This window comes from Phalangium opilio, unplaced genomic scaffold, assembly GCF_054372755.1.
Source record: "Phalangium opilio isolate 3A_F unplaced genomic scaffold, DU_Popi_V2 ptg000009l_1, whole genome shotgun sequence".
In the NCBI taxonomy this organism is placed as follows: domain Eukaryota; kingdom Metazoa; phylum Arthropoda; class Arachnida; order Opiliones; family Phalangiidae; genus Phalangium; species Phalangium opilio.
Window position 1 is genome coordinate 12,875,149 of NW_028324146.1, and position 20,572 is coordinate 12,895,720.

At 40.7% G+C, this 20,572-nt stretch overlaps 4 pseudogenes; all 4 read right to left on the reverse strand.

Annotated features, from left to right (window-relative positions):
- Nucleotides 1–130: 130 nt before the first annotated feature.
- On the reverse strand, nucleotides 131–249 carry LOC149715082 (5S ribosomal RNA; annotated as a pseudogene).
- A 362-nt stretch (nucleotides 250–611) lies between these two features.
- On the reverse strand, nucleotides 612–730 carry LOC149715083 (5S ribosomal RNA; annotated as a pseudogene).
- Nucleotides 731–852: 122 nt separating this feature from the next.
- Nucleotides 853–955, reverse strand: LOC149715084 (5S ribosomal RNA; annotated as a pseudogene).
- Nucleotides 956–1,317: 362 nt separating this feature from the next.
- LOC149715085 (5S ribosomal RNA) lies at nucleotides 1,318–1,436 on the reverse strand (annotated as a pseudogene).
- Between the last annotated feature and the right edge of the window lie 19,136 nt (nucleotides 1,437–20,572).

Below are 20,572 nucleotides of genomic sequence, written 5' to 3' on the forward strand. Positions count from 1 at the left end.
CTAGTTAATAATTCGAATTTAAATTAAGTGAGACAAATTAACCTTCATCATTTTAAAACAATAACAAAAAGAAAACCTGTTTGCTTTTTACATATCTTTTAAAATTTAAAAGAGGAAAAAAAAGTGAAAAAGCCAACGGCACGCAGTGTTCCTAAGTGGTCTCCCTCCCAAGTAATGACTGCGCTCGACGCTGCTTAACTTCGGTTATCGGACGAGAACCGGTGTATTCAGCGTGATATGGCCGTTGCCGAGAATGCTAGTTAATAATTTGAATTTAATTAACTTTCTTCTTTATAAAACAATAACAAAAAGAAGATATGTTTGCTTTTTTCATATCTGGTGGAATTTAAAAGAGGAAACAAAAGTGAGAAAGCAAACGGCACGCAGTATTCCCAAGTACTGTATGCGCTCGACGCTGCTTTACTTCGGTGATCGGACGTGAACCGGTGTTTTCAGCGTGATATGGCCGTTGCCGAGAGTGCTAGTTAATAATTCGAATTTAAATTAAGTGAGACAAATTAACCTTCATCATTTTAAAACAATAACAAAAAGAAAACATGTTTGCTTTTTTCATATCTATTAAAATTTAAAAGAGGAAAAAAAAGTGAAAAAGCCAACGGCACGCAGTTTTCCTAAGTGGTCTCCCTCCCAAGTAGTGACTGCGCTCGACGCTGCTTAACTTCGGTTATCGGACGAGAACCGGTGTATTCAGCGTGATATGGCCGTTGCCGAGAGTGCTAGTTAATAATTTGAATTTAATTAACTTTCACCTTTATAAAACAATAACAAAAAGAAGATATGTTTGCCTTTTTCATATCTGGTGGAATTTGAAAGAGGAAACAAAAGTGAAAAAGCCAACGGCACGCAGTATTCCCAAGTACTGTATGCGCTCGACGCTGCTTAACTTCGGTTATCGGACGAGAACCGGTGTATTCAGCGTGATATGGCCGTTGCCGAGAATGCTAGTTAATAATTTGAATTTAATTAACTTTCTTCTTTATAAAACAATAACAAAAAGAAGATATGTTTGCTTTTTTCATATCTGGTGGAATTTAAAAGAGGAAACAAAAGTGAGAAAGCAAACGGCACGCAGTATTCCCAAGTACTGTATGCGCTCGACGCTGCTTTACTTCGGTGATCGGACGTGAACCGGTGTTTTCAGCGTGATATGGCCGTTGCCGAGAGTGCTAGTTAATAATTCGAATTTAAATTAAGTGAGACAAATTAACCTTCATCATTTTAAAACAATAACAAAAAGAAAACGTGTTTGCTTTTTTCATAACTATTAAAATTTAAAAGAGGAAAAAAAAGTGAAAAAGCCAAAGGCACGCAGTGTTCCTAAGTGGTCTCCCTCCCAAGTAATGACTGCGCTCGACGCTGCTTAACTTCGGTTATCGGACGAGAATCGGTGTATTCAGCGTGATATGGCCGTTGCCGAGAGTGCTAGTTAATAATTTGAATTTAATTAACTTTCATCTTTATAAAACAATAACAACAAGTTGGGAAAACCAAAATATTACCTCTCCGTGTCAAGAAGATTATATAAACTTAAGTATCCAATGAAAACGTTATGTTTCTGAGTTGGGGTTTCCCATTTTTGTTGTTGTTTTGAAAAATATATCGCAATGCACGGGCCTTGATAGATATAGGAGGCAATGAATGAAATATATCACAATGCACGGGCCTTGATAGATATAGGAGGCAATGAATGAAATATATCACAATGCACGGGCCTTGATAGATAAAGGAGGCAATGAAGGAAATATATCGCATGCACGGGCCTTGGTAGATATAGGAGGCAATGATAATCTCTCTCTTTGCACGAGAGGTTTATCTTTAATATTTAAATAAATATAATTATTTTTAATTATTTTAATCTTCAATAATTAACATTAATAATAGTTAAATCGTTTAAAATAGAGTTATACCTATTATCTTCTCAAACTTTGCTAATATTGACGTTTAAAGTGAAGGGTACCCCTCTTGCCCGCTTTTTTCAAATTTGGGGTATATATACGATTCGTTTCCATTATAATAGTAAGGAAAAAGCGCAATTGCGAAAACCTTTGGTGGCGATCCCACCTTAGGGAGGCTAGACGTTTCTCGTAACCCTAGCTGATCGCCGCGTATATCCTAAAACCAAACGATGATAATGGAGTAGAAGCCAATGATACAGATTGGTGTCTATGTGGAATAGACGGAAGACCAGTGGATGGTGGTGTTAGAAGCCAGTGTAAGTGCAGACTGGTGTAAATGTGGGATTGACAAAGAACAGAAGATGGTGGTGATTAGAAGCCAGTAAGAACAGACTGGTGTCCGTGTGGGATGGACAAAGACCAGAAGATGGTGGTGATTAGAAGCCAGTAAGAACAGACTGGTGTCCGTGTGGGATGGACAAAGACCAGAAGATGGTGGTGTGAGAACTCAAGTAGAGGAGCCATTTCCGTGACTGTGAAAGCAGTTCGGAAATGGCCAACACGTTTGCTCCGATACGCAAACTGCGAACGCGGTCACGTGGGTGTAACAACGGACAGACAGACACACACACACACACACAGACAGACAGACAGACAGACACACAGACAGACACGGCCGTTACAGAACCTCTCCTGGACTACGTCACACGGAGAGGTAAAAAGAAGATATGTTTGCTTTTTTCATATCTGGTGGAATTTGAAAGAGGAAACAAAAGTGAAAAAAGCAAACGGCACGCAGAATTCCCAAGTACTGACTGCGCTCGACGCTGCTAACGTCGGCGATCGGAGGAGAACCGGTGTTCTCAGCGTGATATGGCCGTTGCCGAGAGTGCTAGATAATAATTCGAATTTAAATTAAGTGAGACAAATTAACCTTCATGTTTTTCAAACAATAACAAAAAGAAAATATGTTTTCTTTTTTCATATCTATTGGAATTTAAAAGAGGAAAAAAAAGTGAAAAAGCTAACGGAACGCAGTGTTCCTAAGTGGTCGCCCTCCCAAGTACTGACTGCGCTCGACGCTGCTTAACTTTGAGTATGTTTTAGTCCAATTTGTCCCCCATCTAACCATTTTAAAAACATTGAGCTACGACAAACAGGGGCCGAGATATTAAGCAAAATGTTCGTCAACTTTGGTATCGTCTCACTTATTTTTATTATGTTACTTATGATTTTTGCACTAAACTTTGGAGGCTCATAACTCTTGTTCTACAAGAGATACTGGGATCTCCTTTGGATATGTTATAGTACTCTTTGCTCCCCATACAAGGATACTTTAAACTTGAGGCTACCTCAATATCGTCGTCAACTTATTTTTTGTCTCACTTATTGTGAGAAGGTTACTTTTGATTTTTGAAAATAAACTTTGCAGGCTCGTAACGCTGTTTCTACTGGAGATACGGGGATGTCCTTTGAGTATGTTGTAGTTCAATTTGTCCCCCATCTAACCATACTAAAAACATTGAGCTACGACAAACAGGGGCCGAGTAATTAAGCTAAACGTAAACAAACAACCCCTCCATAGGAAATGCATTAGACTATACTTTGCAGGCCCATAACTCTGTGTCTACTAGAGATACGGGGATGTCCTTATGATATGTTATAGTCCAAATTGTCCCCCTTCTAACCATAGTAAAAACTTTGGGCTACGACAAACAGGGGCCGAGAACTTAAGCAAAACGTAACGAAACAAACCCCCTCCCTAGGAAATGCATTAGACTATAATTTGCAGGCTCGTAACTCTGTTTCTACTGGAGATACGGGGATGTCCTTTGAGTATGTTATTGTCCAATATGTCCCCCATCTAACCATACTAAAAACTTTGGGCTACGACAAACAGGGGCCGAGTAATTAAGCTAAAAGTAAACAAACAACCCCTCCATAGGAAATGCATTAGACTATACTTTGCAGGCCCATAACTCTGTGTCTACTAGAGATACGGGGATGTCCTTAGGATATGTTATAGTCCAATTTGTCCCCCTTCTAACCATACTAAAAACTTTGGGCTACGACAAACAGGGGCCGAGTACTTAAGCAAAACGTATAGAAACAACCCCTCCATAGGAAATGCATTAGACTATACTTTGCAGGCTCGTAACTCTGCTTCTACTGGAGATACGGGGATGTCCTTTAAGTATGTTATTGTCCAATTTGTCCCCCATCTAACCATACTAAAAACTTTGGGCTACGACAAACAGGGGCCGAGTAATTAAGCTAAAAGTAAACAAACAACTCCTCCATAGGAAATGCATTAGACTATACTTTGCAGGCCCATAACTCTGTGTCTACTAGAGATACGGGGATGTCCTTAGGATATGTTATAGTCCAATTTGTCCCCCATCTAACCATACTAAAAACTTTGGGCTACGACAAACAGGGGCCGAGTACTTAAGCAAAACGTATAGAAACAACCCCTCCATAGGAAATGCATTAGACTATACTTTGCAGGCTCGTAACTCTGCTTCTACTGGAGATACGGGGATGTCCTTTGAGTATGTTATTGTCCAATTTGTCCCCCATCTAACCATACTAAAAACTTTGGGCTACGACAAACAGGGGCCGAGTAATTAAGCTAAACGTAAACAAACAACCCGTCCATAGGAAATGCATTACACTATACTTTGCAGGCCCATAACTCTGTGTCTACTAGAGATACGGGGATGTCCTTAGGATATGTTATAGTCCAAATTATCCCCCATCTAACCATACTAAAAACTTTGGGCTACGACAAACAGGGGTTGAGTAATTAAGCTAAACGTAAACAAACAACCCCTCCATAGGAAATGCATTAGACTATACTTTGTAGGCTCGTAACTCTGTTTCTACTGAGATACGGGGATGTCCTTTGAGTATGTTTTAGTCCAATTTGTCCCCCATCTAACCATTTTAAAAACATTGAGCTACGACAAACAGGGGTTGAGTAATTAAGCTAAACGTAAACAAACAACCCCTCCATAGGAAATGCATTAGACTATACTTTGCAGGCCCATAACTCTGTGTCTACTAGAGATACGGGGATGTCCTTAGGATATGTTATAGTCCAATTTGTCCCCCATCTAACCATACTAAAAACTTTGGGCTACGACAAACAGGGGCCGAGTACTTAAGCAAAACGTATAGAAACAACCCCTCCATAGGAAATGCATTAGACTATACTTTGCAGGCTCGTAACTCTGCTTCTACAGGAGATACGGGGATGTCCTTTAAGTATGTTATTGTCCAATTTGTCCCCCATCTAACCATACTAAAATCTTTGGGCTACGACAAACAGGGGCCGAGTAATTAAGCTAAAAGTAAACAAACAACTCCTCCATAGGAAATGCATTAGACTATACTTTGCAGGCCCATAACTCTGTGTCTACTAGAGATACGGGGATGTCCTTAGGATATGTTATAGTCCAATTTGTCCCCCATCTAACCATACTAAAAACTTTGGGCTACGACAAACAGGGGCCGAGTACTTAAGCAAAACGTATAGAAACAACCCCTCCATAGGAAATGCATTAGACTATACTTTGCAGGCTCGTAACTCTGCTTCTACTGGAGATACGGGGATGTCCTTTGAGTATGTTATTGTCCAATTTGTCCCCCATCTAACCATACTAAAAACTTTGGGCTACGACAAACAGGGGCCGAGTAATTAAGCTAAACGTAAACAAACAACCCGTCCATAGGAAATGCATTACACTATACTTTGCAGGCCCATAACTCTGTGTCTACTAGAGATACGGGGATGTCCTTAGGATATGTTATAGTCCAAAATATCCCCCATCTAACCATACTAAAAACTTTGGGCTACGACAAACAGGGGTTGAGTAATTAAGCTAAACGTAAACAAACAACCCCTCCATAGGAAATGCATTAGACTATACTTTGTAGGCTCGTAACTCTGTTTCTACTGAGATACGGGGATGTCCTTTGAGTATGTTTTAGTCCAATTTGTCCCCCATCTAACCATTTTAAAAACATTGAGCTACGACAAACAGGGGTTGAGTAATTAAGCTAAACGTAAACAAACAACCCCTCCATAGGAAATGCATTAGACTATACTTTGCAGGCCCATAACTCTGTGTCTACTAGAGATACGGGGATGTCCTTAGGATATGTTATAGTCCAATTTGTCCCCCATCTAACCATACTAAAAACTTTGGGCTACGACAAACAGGGGCCGAGTACTTAAGCAAAACGTATAGAAACAACCCCTCCATAGGAAATGCATTAGACTATACTTTGCAGGCTCGTAACTCTGCTTCTACAGGAGATACGGGGATGTCCTTTAAGTATGTTATTGTCCAATTTGTCCCCCATCTAACCATACTAAAATCTTTGGGCTACGACAAACAGGGGCCGAGTAATTAAGCTAAAAGTAAACAAACAACTCCTCCATAGGAAATGCATTAGACTATACTTTGCAGGCCCATAACTCTGTGTCTACTAGAGATACGGGGATGTCCTTAGGATATGTTATAGTCCAATTTGTCCCCCATCTAACCATACTAAAAACTTTGGGCTACGACAAACAGGGGCCGAGTACTTAAGCAAAACGTATAGAAACAACCCCTCCATAGGAAATGCATTAGACTATACTTTGCAGGCTCGTAACTCTGCTTCTACTGGAGATACGGGGATGTCCTTTGAGTATGTTATTGTCCAATTTGTCCCCCATCTAACCATACTAAAAACTTTGGGCTACGACAAACAGGGGCCGAGTAATTAAGCTAAACGTAAACAAACAACCCGTCCATAGGAAATGCATTACACTATACTTTGCAGGCCCATAACTCTGTGTCTACTAGAGATACGGGGATGTCCTTAGGATATGTTATAGTCCAAAATATCCCCCATCTAACCATACTAAAAACTTTGGGCTACGACAAACAGGGGTTGAGTAATTAAGCTAAACGTAAACAAACAACCCCTCCATAGGAAATGCATTAGACTATACTTTGTAGGCTCGTAACTCTGTTTCTACTGAGATACGGGGATGTCCTTTGAGTATGTTTTAGTCCAATTTGTCCCCCATCTAACCATTTTAAAAACATTGAGCTACGACAAACAGGGGTTGAGTAATTAAGCTAAACGTAAACAAACAACCCCTCCATAGGAAATGCATTAGACTATACTTTGCAGGCCCATAACTCTGTGTCTACTAGAGATACGGGGATGTCCTTAGGATATGTTATAGTCCAATTTGTCCCCCATCTAACCATACTAAAAACTTTGGGCTACGACAAACAGGGGCCGAGTACTTAAGCAAAACGTATAGAAACAACCCCTCCATAGGAAATGCATTAGACTATACTTTGCAGGCTCGTAACTCTGCTTCTACAGGAGATACGGGGATGTCCTTTAAGTATGTTATTGTCCAATTTGTCCCCCATCTAACCATACTAAAATCTTTGGGCTACGACAAACAGGGGCCGAGTAATTAAGCTAAAAGTAAACAAACAACTCCTCCATAGGAAATGCATTAGACTATACTTTGCAGGCCCATAACTCTGTGTCTACTAGAGATACGGGGATGTCCTTAGGATATGTTATAGTCCAATTTGTCCCCCATCTAACCATACTAAAAACTTTGGGCTACGACAAACAGGGGCCGAGTACTTAAGCAAAACGTATAGAAACAACCCCTCCATAGGAAATGCATTAGACTATACTTTGCAGGCTCGTAACTCTGCTTCTACTGGAGATACGGGGATGTCCTTTGAGTATGTTATTGTCCAATTTGTCCCCCATCTAACCATACTAAAAACTTTGGGCTACGACAAACAGGGGCCGAGTAATTAAGCTAAACGTAAACAAACAACCCGTCCATAGGAAATGCATTACACTATACTTTGCAGGCCCATAACTCTGTGTCTACTAGAGATACGGGGATGTCCTTAGGATATGTTATAGTCCAAAATATCCCCCATCTAACCATACTAAAAACTTTGGGCTACGACAAACAGGGGTTGAGTAATTAAGCTAAACGTAAACAAACAACCCCTCCATAGGAAATGCATTAGACTATACTTTGTAGGCTCGTAACTCTGTTTCTACTGAGATACGGGGATGTCCTTTGAGTATGTTTTAGTCCAATTTGTCCCCCATCTAACCATTTTAAAAACATTGAGCTACGACAAACAGGGGTTGAGTAATTAAGCTAAACGTAAACAAACAACCCCTCCATAGGAAATGCATTAGACTATACTTTGCAGGCCCATAACTCTGTGTCTACTAGAGATACGGGGATGTCCTTAGGATATGTTATAGTCCAATTTGTCCCCCATCTAACCATACTAAAAACTTTGGGCTACGACAAACAGGGGCCGAGTACTTAAGAAAAACGTATAGAAACAACCCCTCCATAGGAAATGCATTAGACTATACTTTGCAGGCTCGTAACTCTGCTTCTACTGGAGATACGGGGATGTCCTTTAAGTATGTTATTGTCCAATTTGTCCCCCATCTAACCATACTAAAAACTTTGGGCTACGACAAACAGGGGCCGAGTAATTAAGCTAAAAGTAAACAAACAACCCCTCCATAGGAAATGCATTAGACTATACTTTGCAGGCCCATAACTCTGTGTCTACTAGAGATACGGGGATGTCCTTAGGATATGTTATAGTCCAATTTGTCCCCCATCTAACCATACTAAAAACTTTGGGCTACGACAAACAGGGGCCGAGAACTTAAGCAAAACGTAACGAAACAAACCCCCTCCCTAGGAAATGCATTAGACTATACTTTGCAGGCTCGTAACTCTGCTTCTACTGGAGATACGGGGATGTCCTTTGAGTATGTTATTGTCCAATATGTCCCCCATCTAACCCTACTAAAAACTTTGGGCTACGACAAACAGGGGCCGAGTAATTAAGCTAAAAGTAAACAAACAACCCCTCCATAGGAAATGCATTAGACTATACTTTGCAGGCCCATAACTCTGTGTCTACTAGAGATACGGGTATGTCCTTAGGATATGTTATAGTCCAATTTGTCCCCCTTCTAACCATACTAAAAACTTTGGGCTACGACAAACAGGGGCCGAGTACTTAAGCAAAACGTATAGAAACAACCCCTCCATAGGAAATGCATTAGACTATACTTTGCAGGCTCGTAACTCTGCTTCTACTGGAGATACGGGGATGTCCTTTAAGTATGTTATTGTCCAATTTGTCCCCCATCTAACCATACTAAAAACTTTGGGCTACGACAAACAGGGGCCGAGTAATTAAGCTAAAAGTAAACAAACAACCCCTCCATAGGAAATGCATTAGACTATAGTTTGGAGGCCCATAACTCTGTGTCTACTAGAGATACGGGGATGTCCTTAGGATATGTTATAGTCCAATTTGTCCCCCATCTAACCATACTAAAAACTTTGGGCTACGACAAACAGGGGCCGAGTACTTAAGCAAAACGTATAGAAACAACCCCTCCATAGGAAATGCATTAGACTATATTTTGCAGGCTCGTAACTCTGCTTCTACTGGAGATACGGGGATGTCCTTTGAGTATGTTATTGTCCAATTTGTCCCCCATCTAACCATACTAAAAACATTGAGCTACGACAAACAGGGGCCGAGATATTAAGCAAAATGTTCGTCAACTTTGGTATCGTCTCACTTATTTTTATTATGTTACTTATGATTTTTGCACTAAACTTTGGAGGCTCATAACTCTTGTTCTACAAGAGTTACTGGGATCTCCTTTGGATATGTTATAGTACTCTTTGCTCCCCATACAAGGATACTTTAAACTTGAGGCTACCTCAATATCGTCGTCAACTTATTTTTTGTCTCACTTATTGTGAGAAGGTTACTTTTGATTTTTGAAAATAAACTTTGCAGGCTCGTAACTCTGTTTCTACTGGAGATACGGGGATGTCCTTTGAGTATGTTCTAGTTCAATTTGTCCCCCATCTAACCATACTAAAAACATTGAGCTACGACAAACAGGGGCCGAGTAATTAAGCTAAACGTAAACAAACAACCCCTCCATAGGAAATGCATTAGACTATACTTTGCAGGCCCATAACTCTGTGTCTACTAGAGATACGGGGATGTCCTTAGGATATGTTATAGTCCAAATTGTCCCCCTTCTAACCATACTAAAAACTTTGGGCTACGACAAACAGGGGCCGAGAACTTAAGCAAAACGTAACGAAACAAACCCCCTCCCTAGGAAATGCATTAGACTATAATTTGCAGGCTCGTAACTCTGTTTCTACTGGAGATACGGGGATGTCCTTTGAGTATGTTATTGTCCAATATGTCCCCCATCTAACCATACTAAAAACTTTGGGCTACGACAAACAGGGGCCGAGTAATTAAGCTAAAAGTAAACAAACAACCCCTCCATAGGAAATGCATTAGACTATACTTTGCAGGCCCATAACTCTGTGTCTACTAGAGATACGGGGATGTCCTTAGGATATGTTATAGTCCAATTTGTCCCCTTCTAACCATACTAAAAACTTTGGGCTACGACAAACAGGGGCCGAGTACTTAAGCAAAACGTATAGAAACAACCCCTCCATAGGAAATGCATTAGACTATACTTTGCAGGCTCGTAACTCTGCTTCTACTGGAGATACGGGGATGTCCTTTAAGTATGTTATTGTCCAATTTGTCCCCCATCTAACCATACTAAAAACTTTGGGCTACGACAAACAGGGGCCGAGTAATTAAGCTAAAAGTAAACAAACAACCCCTCCATAGGAAATGCATTAGACTATACTTTGCAGGCCCATAACTCTGTGTCTACTAGAGATACGGGGATGTCCTTAGGATATGTTATAGTCCAATTTGTCCCCCATCTAACCATACTAAAAACTTTGGGCTACGACAAACAGGGGCCGAGATATTAAGCAAAATGTTCGTCAACTTTGGTATCGTCTCACTTATTTTTATTATGTTACTTATGATTTTTGCACTAAACTTTGGAGGCTCATAACTCTTGTTCTACAAGAGATACTGGGATCTCCTTTGGATATGTTATAGCACTCTTTGCTCCCCATACAAGGATACTTTAAACTTGAGGCTACCTCAATATCGTCGTCAACTTATTTTTTGTCTCACTTATTGTGAGAAGGTTACTTTTGATTTTTGAAAATAAACTTTGCAGGCTCGTAACTCTGTTTCTACTGGAGATACGGGGATGTCCTTTGAGTATGTTCTAGTTCAATTTGTCCCCCATCTAACCATACTAAAAACATTGAGCTACGACAAACAGGGGCCGAGTAATTAAGCTAAACGTAAACAAACAACCCCTCCTTAGGAAATGCATTAGACTATACTTTGCAGGCCCATACCTCTGTGTCTACTAGAGATACGGGGATGTCTTTAGGATATGTTATAGTCCAAATTGTCCCCCTTCTAACCATACTAAAAACTTTGGGCTACGACAAACAGGGGCCGAGAACTTAAGCAAAACGTAACGAAACAAACCCCCTCCCTAGGAAATGCATTAGACTATAATTTGCAGGCTCGTAACTCTGTTTCTACTGGAGATACGGGGATGTCCTTTGAGTATGTTATTGTCCAATATGTCCCCCATCTAACCATACTAAAAACTTTGGGCTACGACAAACAGGGGCCGAGTAATTAAGCTAAAAGTAAACAAAACACCCCTCCATAGGAAATGCATTAGACTATACTTTGCAGGCCCATAACTCTGTGTCTACTAGAGATACGGGGATGTCCTTAGGATATGTTATAGTCCAATTTGTCCCCCTTCTAACCATACTAAAAACTTTGGGCTACGACAAACAGGGGCCGAGTACTTAAGCAAAACGTATAGAAACAACCCCTCCATAGGAAATGCATTAGACTATACTTTGCAGGCTCGTAACTCTGCTTCTACTGGAGATACGGGGATGTCCTTTAAGTATGTTATTGTCCAATTTGTCCCCCATCTAACCATACTAAAAACTTTGGGCTACGACAAACAGGGGCCGAGTAATTAAGCTAAAAGTAAACAAACAACCCCTCCATAGGAAATGCATTAGACTATACTTTGCAGGCCCATAACTCTGTGTCTACTAGAGATACGGGGATGTCCTTAGGATATGTTATAGTCCAATTTGTCCCCCATCTAACCATACTAAAAACTTTGGGCTACGACAAACAGGGGCCGAGAACTTAAGCAAAACGTAACGAAACAAACCCCCTCCCTAGGAAATGCATTAGACTATACTTTGCAGGCTCGTAACTCTGCTTCTACTGGAGATACGGGGATGTCCTTTGAGTATGTTATTGTCCAATATGTCCCCCATCTAACCCTACTAAAAACTTTGGGCTACGACAAACAGGGGCCGAGTAATTAAGCTAAAAGTAAACAAACAACCCCTCCATAGGAAATGCATTAGACTATACTTTGCAGGCCCATAACTCTGTGTCTACTAGAGATACGGGGATGTCCTTAGGATATGTTATAGTCCAATTTGTCCCCCTTCTAACCATACTAAAAACTTTGGGCTACGACAAACAGGGGCCGAGTACTTAAGCAAAACGTATAGAAACAACCCCTCCATAGGAAATGCATTAGACTATACTTTGCAGGCTCGTAACTCTGCTTCTACTGGAGATACGGGGATGTCCTTTAAGTATGTTATTGTCCAATTTGTCCCCCATCTAACCATACTAAAAACTTTGGGCTACGACAAACAGGGGCCGAGTAATTAAGCTAAAAGTAAACAAACAACCCCTCCATAGGAAATGCATTAGACTATACTTTGCAGGCCCATAACTCTGTGTCTACTAGAGATACGGGGATGTCCTTAGGATATGTTATAGTCCAATTTGTCCCCCATCTAACCATACTAAAAACTTTGGGCTACGACAAACAGGGGCCGAGTACTTAAGCAAAACGTATAGAAACAACCCCTCCATAGGAAATGCATTAGACTATATTTTGCAGGCTCGTAACTCTGCTTCTACTGGAGATACGGGGATGTCCTTTGAGTATGTTATTGTCCAATTTGTCCCCCATCTAACCATACTAAAAACATTGAGCTACGACAAACAGGGGCCGAGATATTAAGCAAAATGTTCGTCAACTTTGGTATCGTCTCACTTATTTTTATTATGTTACTTATGATTTTTGCACTAAACTTTGGAGGCTCATAACTCTTGTTCTACAAGAGATACTGGGATCTCCTTTGGATATGTTATAGTACTCTTTGCTCCCCATACAAGGATACTTTAAACTTGAGGCTACCTCAATATCGTCGTCAACTTATTTTTTGTCTCACTTATTGTGAGAAGGTTACTTTTGATTTTTGAAAATAAACTTTGCAGGCTCGTAACTCTGTTTCTACTGGAGATACGGGGATGTCCTTTGAGTATGTTCTAGTTCAATTTGTCCCCCATCTAACCATACTAAAAACTTTGGGCTACGACAAACAGGGGCCGAGTAATTAAGCTAAAAGTAAACAAACAACCCCTCCATAGGAAATGCATTAGACTATACTTTGCAGGCCCATAACTCTGTGTCTACTAGAGATACGGGGATGTCCTTAGGATATGTTATAGTCCAATTTGTCCCCCTTCTAACCATACTAAAAACTTTGGGCTACGACAAACAGGGGCCGAGTACTTAAGCAAAACGTATAGAAACAACCCCTCCATAGGAAATGCATTAGACTATACTTTGCAGGCTCGTAACTCTGCTTCTACTGGAGATACGGGGATGTCCTTTGAGTATGTTATTGTCCAATTTGTCCCCCATCTAACCCTTCTAAAAACTTTTGGCTACGAAAAACAGGGGCCGAGTAATTAAGCTAAACGTAAACAAACAACCCCTCCATAGGAAATGCATTAGACTATACTTTGCAGGCCCATAACTCTGTGTCTACTAGAGATACGGGGATGTCCTTAGGATATGTTATAGTCCAAATTGTCCCCCTTCTAACCATACTAAAAACTTTGGGCTACGACAAAAAGGGGCCGAGTAACGTAACGAAACAAACCCCCTCCATAGGAAATGCATTAGACTATACTTTGCAGGCTCGTAACTCTGTTTCTACTGGAGATACGGGGATGTCCTTTGAGTATGTTATTGTCCAATTTGTCCCCCATCTAACCATACTAAAAACTTTGGGCTACGACAAACAGGGGCCGAGTAATTAAGCTAAAAGTAAACAAACAACCCCTCCATAGGAAATGCATTAGACTATACTTTGCAGGCCCATAACTCTGTGTCTACTAGAGATACGGGGATGTCCTTAGGATATGTTATAGTTCAATTTGTCCCCCATCTAACCATACTAAAAACTTTGGGCTACGACAAACAGGGGCCGAGTAATTAAGCTAAAAGTAAACAAACAACCCCTCCATAGGAAATGCATTAGACTATACTTTGCAGGCCCATAACTCTGTGTCTACTAGAGATACGGGGATGTCCTTAGGATATGTTATAGTCCAATTTGTCCCCCTTCTAACCATACTAAAAACTTTGGGCTACGACAAACAGGGGCCGAGTACTTAAGCAAAACGTATAGAAACAACCCCTCCATAGGAAATGCATTAGACTATACTTTGCAGGCTCGTAACTCTGCTTCTACTGGAGATACGGGGATGTCCTTTAAGTATGTTATTGTCCAATTTGTCCCCCATCTAACCATACTAAAAACTTTGGGCTACGACAAACAGGGGCCGAGTAATTAAGCTAAAAGTAAACAAACAACCCCTCCATAGGAAATGCATTAGACTATACTTTGCAGGCCCATAACTCTGTGTCTACTAGAGATACGGGGATGTCCTTAGGATATGTTATAGTCCAATTTGTCCCCCATCTAACCATACTAAAAACTTTGGGCTACGACAAACAGGGGCCGAGTACTTAAGCAAAACGTATAGAAACAACCCCTCCATAGGAAATGCATTAGACTATATTTTGCAGGCTCGTAACTCTGCTTCTACTGGAGATACGGGGATGTCCTTTGAGTATGTTATTGTCCAATTTGTCCCCCATCTAACCATACTAAAAACATTGAGCTACGACAAACAGGGGCCGAGATATTAAGCAAAATGTTCGTCAACTTTGGTATCGTCTCACTTATTTTTATTATGTTACTTATGATTTTTGCACTAAACTTTGGAGGCTCATAACTCTTGTTCTACAAGAGATACTGGGATCTCCTTTGGATATGTTATAGCACTCTTTGCTCCCCATACAAGGATACTTTAAACTTGAGGCTACCTCAATATCGTCGTCAACTTATTTTTTGTCTCACTTATTGTGAGAAGGTTACTTTTGATTTTTGAAAATAAACTTTGCAGGCTCGTAACTCTGTTTCTACTGGAGATACGGGGATGTCCTTTGAGTATGTTCTAGTTCAATTTGTCCCCCATCTAACCATACTAAAAACATTGAGCTACGACAAACAGGGGCCGAGTAATTAAGCTAAACGTAAACAAACAACCCCTCCTTAGGAAATGCATTAGACTATACTTTGCAGGCCCATACCTCTGTGTCTACTAGAGATACGGGGATGTCTTTAGGATATGTTATAGTCCAAATTGTCCCCCTTCTAACCATACTAAAAACTTTGGGCTACGACAAACAGGGGCCGAGAACTTAAGCAAAACGTAACGAAACAAACCCCCTCCCTAGGAAATGCATAAGACTATAATTTGCAGGCTCGTAACTCTGTTTCTACTGGAGATACGGGGATGTCCTTTGAGTATGTTATTGTCCAATATGTCCCCCATCTAACCATACTAAAAACTTTGGGCTACGACAAACAGGGGCCGAGTAATTAAGCTAAAAGTAAACAAAACACCCCTCCATAGGAAATGCATTAGACTATACTTTGCAGGCCCATAACTCTGTGTCTACTAGAGATACGGGGATGTCCTTAGGATATGTTATAGTCCAATTTGTCCCCCTTCTAACCATACTAAAAACTTTGGGCTACGACAAACAGGGGCCGAGTACTTAAGCAAAACGTATAGAAACAACCCCTCCATAGGAAATGCATTAGACTATACTTTGCAGGCTCGTAACTCTGCTTCTACTGGAGATACGGGGATGTCCTTTAAGTATGTTATTGTCCAATTTGTCCCCCATCTAACCATACTAAAAACTTTGGGCTACGACAAACAGGGGCCGAGTAATTAAGCTAAAAGTAAACAAACAACCCCTCCATAGGAAATGCATTAGACTATACTTTGCAGGCCCATAACTCTGTGTCTACTAGAGATACGGGGATGTCCTTAGGATATGTTATAGTCCAATTTGTCCCCCATCTAACCATACTAAAAACTTTGGGCTACGACAAACAGGGGCCGAGAACTTAAGCAAAACGTAACGAAACAAACCCCCTCCCTAGGAAATGCATTAGACTATACTTTGCAGGCTCGTAACTCTGCTTCTACTGGAGATACGGGGATGTCCTTTGAGTATGTTATTGTCCAATATGTCCCCCATCTAACCCTACTAAAAACTTTGGGCTACGACAAACAGGGACCGAGTAATTAAGCTAAAAGTAAACAAACAACCCCTCCATAGGAAATGCATTAGACTATACTTTGCAGGCCCATAACTCTGTGTCTACTAGAGATACGGGGATGTCCTTAGGATATGTTATAGTCCAATTTGTCCCCCTTCTAACCATACTAAAAACTTTGGGCTACGACAAACAGGGGCCGAGTACTTAAGCAAAACGTATAGAAACAACCCCTCCATAGGAAATGCATTAGACTATACTTTGCAGGCTCGTAACTCTGCTTCTACTGGAGATACGGGGATGTCCTTTAAGTAGGTTATTGTCCAATTTGTCCCCCATCTAACCATACTAAAAACTTTGGGCTACGACAAACAGGGGCCGAGTAATTAAGCTAAAAGTAAACAAACAACCCCTCCATAGGAAATGCATTAGACTATACTTTGCAGGCCCATAACTCTGTGTCTACTAGAGATACGGGGATGTCCTTAGGATATGTTATAGTCCAATTTGTCCCCCATCTAACCATACTAAAAACTTTGGGCTACGACAAACAGGGGCCGAGTACTTAAGCAAAACGTATAGAAACAACCCCTCCATAGGAAATGCATTAGACTATATTTTGCAGGCTCGTAACTCTGCTTCTACTGGAGATACGGGGATGTCCTTTGAGTATGTTATTGTCCAATTTGTCCCCCATCTAACCATACTAAAAACATTGAGCTACGACAAACAGGGGCCGAGATATTAAGCAAAATGTTCGTCAACTTTGGTATCGTCTCACTTATTTTTATTATGTTACTTATGATTTTTGCACTAAACTTTGGAGGCTCATAACTCTTGTTCTACAAGAGATACTGGGATCTCCTTTGGATATGTTATAGTACTCTTTGCTCCCCATACAAGGATACTTTAAACTTGAGGCTACCTCAATATCGTCGTCAACTTATTTTTTGTCTCACTTATTGTGAGAAGGTTACTTTTGATTTTTGAAAATAAACTTTGCAGGCTCGTAACTCTGTTTCTACTGGAGATACGGGGATGTCCTTTGAGTATGTTCTAGTTCAATTTGTCCCCCATCTAACCATACTAAAAACTTTGGGCTACGACAAACAGGGGCCGAGTAATTAAGCTAAAAGTAAACAAACAACCCCTCCATAGGAAATGCATTAGACTATACTTTGCAGGCCCATAACTCTGTGTCTACTAGAGATACGGGGATGTCCTTAGGATATGTTATAGTCCAATTTGTCCCCCTTCTAACCATACTAAAAACTTTGGGCTACGACAAACAGGGGCCGAGTACTTAAGCAAAACGTATAGAAACAACCCCTCCATAGGAAATGCATTAGACTATACTTTGCAGGCTCGTAACTCTGCTTCTACTGGAGATACGGGGATGTCCTTTAAGTATGTTATTGTCCAATTTGTCCCCCATCTAACCATACTAAAAACTTTGGGCTACGACAAACAGGGGCCGAGTAATTAAGCTAAAAGTAAACAAACAACCCCTCCATAGGAAATGCATTAGACTATACTTTGCAGGCCCATAACTCTGTGTCTACTAGAGATACGGGGATGTCCTTAGGATATGTTATAGTTCAATTTGTCCCCCATCTAACCATACTAAAAACTTTGGGCTACGACAAACAGGGGCCGAGTAATTAAGCTAAAAGTAAACAAACAACCCCTCCATAGGAAATGCATTAGACTATACTTTGCAGGCCCATAACTCTGTGTCTACTAGAGATACGGGGATGTCCTTAGGATATGTTATAGTCCAATTTGTCCCCCATCTAAACATACTAAAAACTTTGGGCTACGACAAACAGGGGCCGAGTACTTAAAAAAAACGTATAGAAACAACCCCTCCATAGGAAATGCATTAGACTATACTTTGCAGGCTCGTAACTCTGCTTCTACTGGAGATACGGGGATGTCCTTTGAGTATGTTATTGTCCAATTTGTCCCCCATCTAACCCTTCTAAAAACTTTTGGCTACGAAAAACAGGGGCCGAGTAATTAAGCTAAACGTAAACAAACAACCCCTCCATAGGAAATGCATTAGACTATACTTTGCAGGCCCATAACTCTGTGTCTACTAGAGATACGGGGATGTCCTTAGGATATGTTATAGTCCAAATTGTCCCCCTTCTAACCATACTAAAAACTTTGGGCTACGACAAAAAGGGGCCGAGTACTTAAGCAAAACGTAACGAAACAAACCCCCTCCATAGGAAATGCATTAGACTATACTTTGCAGGCTCGTAACTCTGTTTCTACTGGAGATACGGGGATGTCCTTTGAGTATGTTATTGTCCAATTTGTCCCCCATCTAACCATACTAAAAACTTTGGGCTACGACAAACAGGGGCCGAGTAATTAAGCTAAAAGTAAACAAACAACCCCTCCATAGGAAATGCATTAGACTATACTTTGCAGGCCCATAACTCTGTGTCTACTAGAGATACGGGGATGTCCTTAGGATATGTTATAGTTCAATTTGTCCCCCATCTAACCATACTAAAAACTTTGGGCTACGACAAACAGGGGCCGAGTAATTAAGCTAAAAGTAAACAAACAACCCCTCCATAGGAAATGCATTAGACTATACTTTGCAGGCCCATAACTCTGTGTCTACTAGAGATACGGGGATGTCCTTAGGATATGTTATAGTCCAATTTGTCCCCCTTCTAACCATACTAAAAACTTTGGGCTACGACAAACAGGGGCCGAGTACTTAAGCAAAACGTATAGAAACAACCCCTCCATAGGAAATGCATTAGACTATACTTTGCAGGCTCGTAACTCTGCTTCTACTGGAGATACGGGGATGTCCTTTAAGTATGTTATTGTCCAATTTGTCCCCCATCTAACCATACTAAAAACTTTGGGCTACGACAAACAGGGGCCGAGTAATTAAGCTAAAAGTAAACAAACAACCCCTCCATAGGAAATGCATTAGACTATACTTTGCAGGCCCATAACTCTGTGTCTACTAGAGATACGGGGATGTCCTTAGGATATGTTATAGTTCAATTTGTCCCCCATCTAACCATACTAAAAACTTTGGGCTACGACAAACAGGGGCCGAGTAATTAAGCTAAAAGTAAACAAACAACCCCTCCATAGGAAATGCATTAGACTATACTTTGCAGGCCCATAACTCTGTGTCTACTAGAGATACGGGGATGTCCTTAGGATATGTTATAGTCCAATTTGTCCCCCATCTAAACATACTAAAAACTTTGGGCTACGACAAACAGGGGCCGAGTACTTAAAAAAAACGTATAGAAACAACCCCTCCATAGGAAATGCATTAGACTATACTTTGCAGGCTCGTAACTCTGCTTCTACTGGAGATACGGGGATGTCCTTTGAGTATGTTATTGTCCAATTTGTCCCCCATCTAACCCTTCTTAAAACTTTTGGCTACGAAAAACAGGGGCCGAGTAATTAAGCTAAACGTAAACAAACAACCCCTCCATAGGAAATGCATTAGACTATACTTTGCAGGCCCATAACTCTGTGTCTACTAGAGATACGGGGATGTCCTTAGGATATGTTATAGTCCAAATTGTCCCCCTTCTAACCATACTAAAAACTTTGGGCTACGACAAAAAGGGGCCGAGTACTTAAGCAAAACGTAACGAAACAAACCCCCTCCATAGGAAATGCATTAGACTATACTTTGCAGGCTCGTAACTCTGTTTCTACTGGAGATACGGGGATGTCCTTTGAGTATGTTATTGTCCAATTTGTCCCCCATCTAACCATACTAAAAACTTTGGGCTACGACAAACAGGGGCCGAGTAATTAAGCTAAAAGTAAACAAACAACCCCTCCATAGGAAATGCATTAGACTATACTTTGCAGGCCCATAACTCTGTGTCTACTAGAGATACGGGGATGTCCTTAGGATATGTTATAGTTCAATTTGTCCCCCATCTAACCATACTAAAAACTTTGGGCTACGACAAACAGGGGCCGAGTAATTAAGCTAAAAGTAAACAAACAACCCCTCCATAGGAAATGCATTAGACTATACTTTGCAGGCCCATAACTCTGTGTCTACTAGAGATACGGGGATGTCCTTAGGATATGTTATAGTCCAATTTGTCCCCCTTCTAACCATACTAAAAACTTTGGGCTACGACAA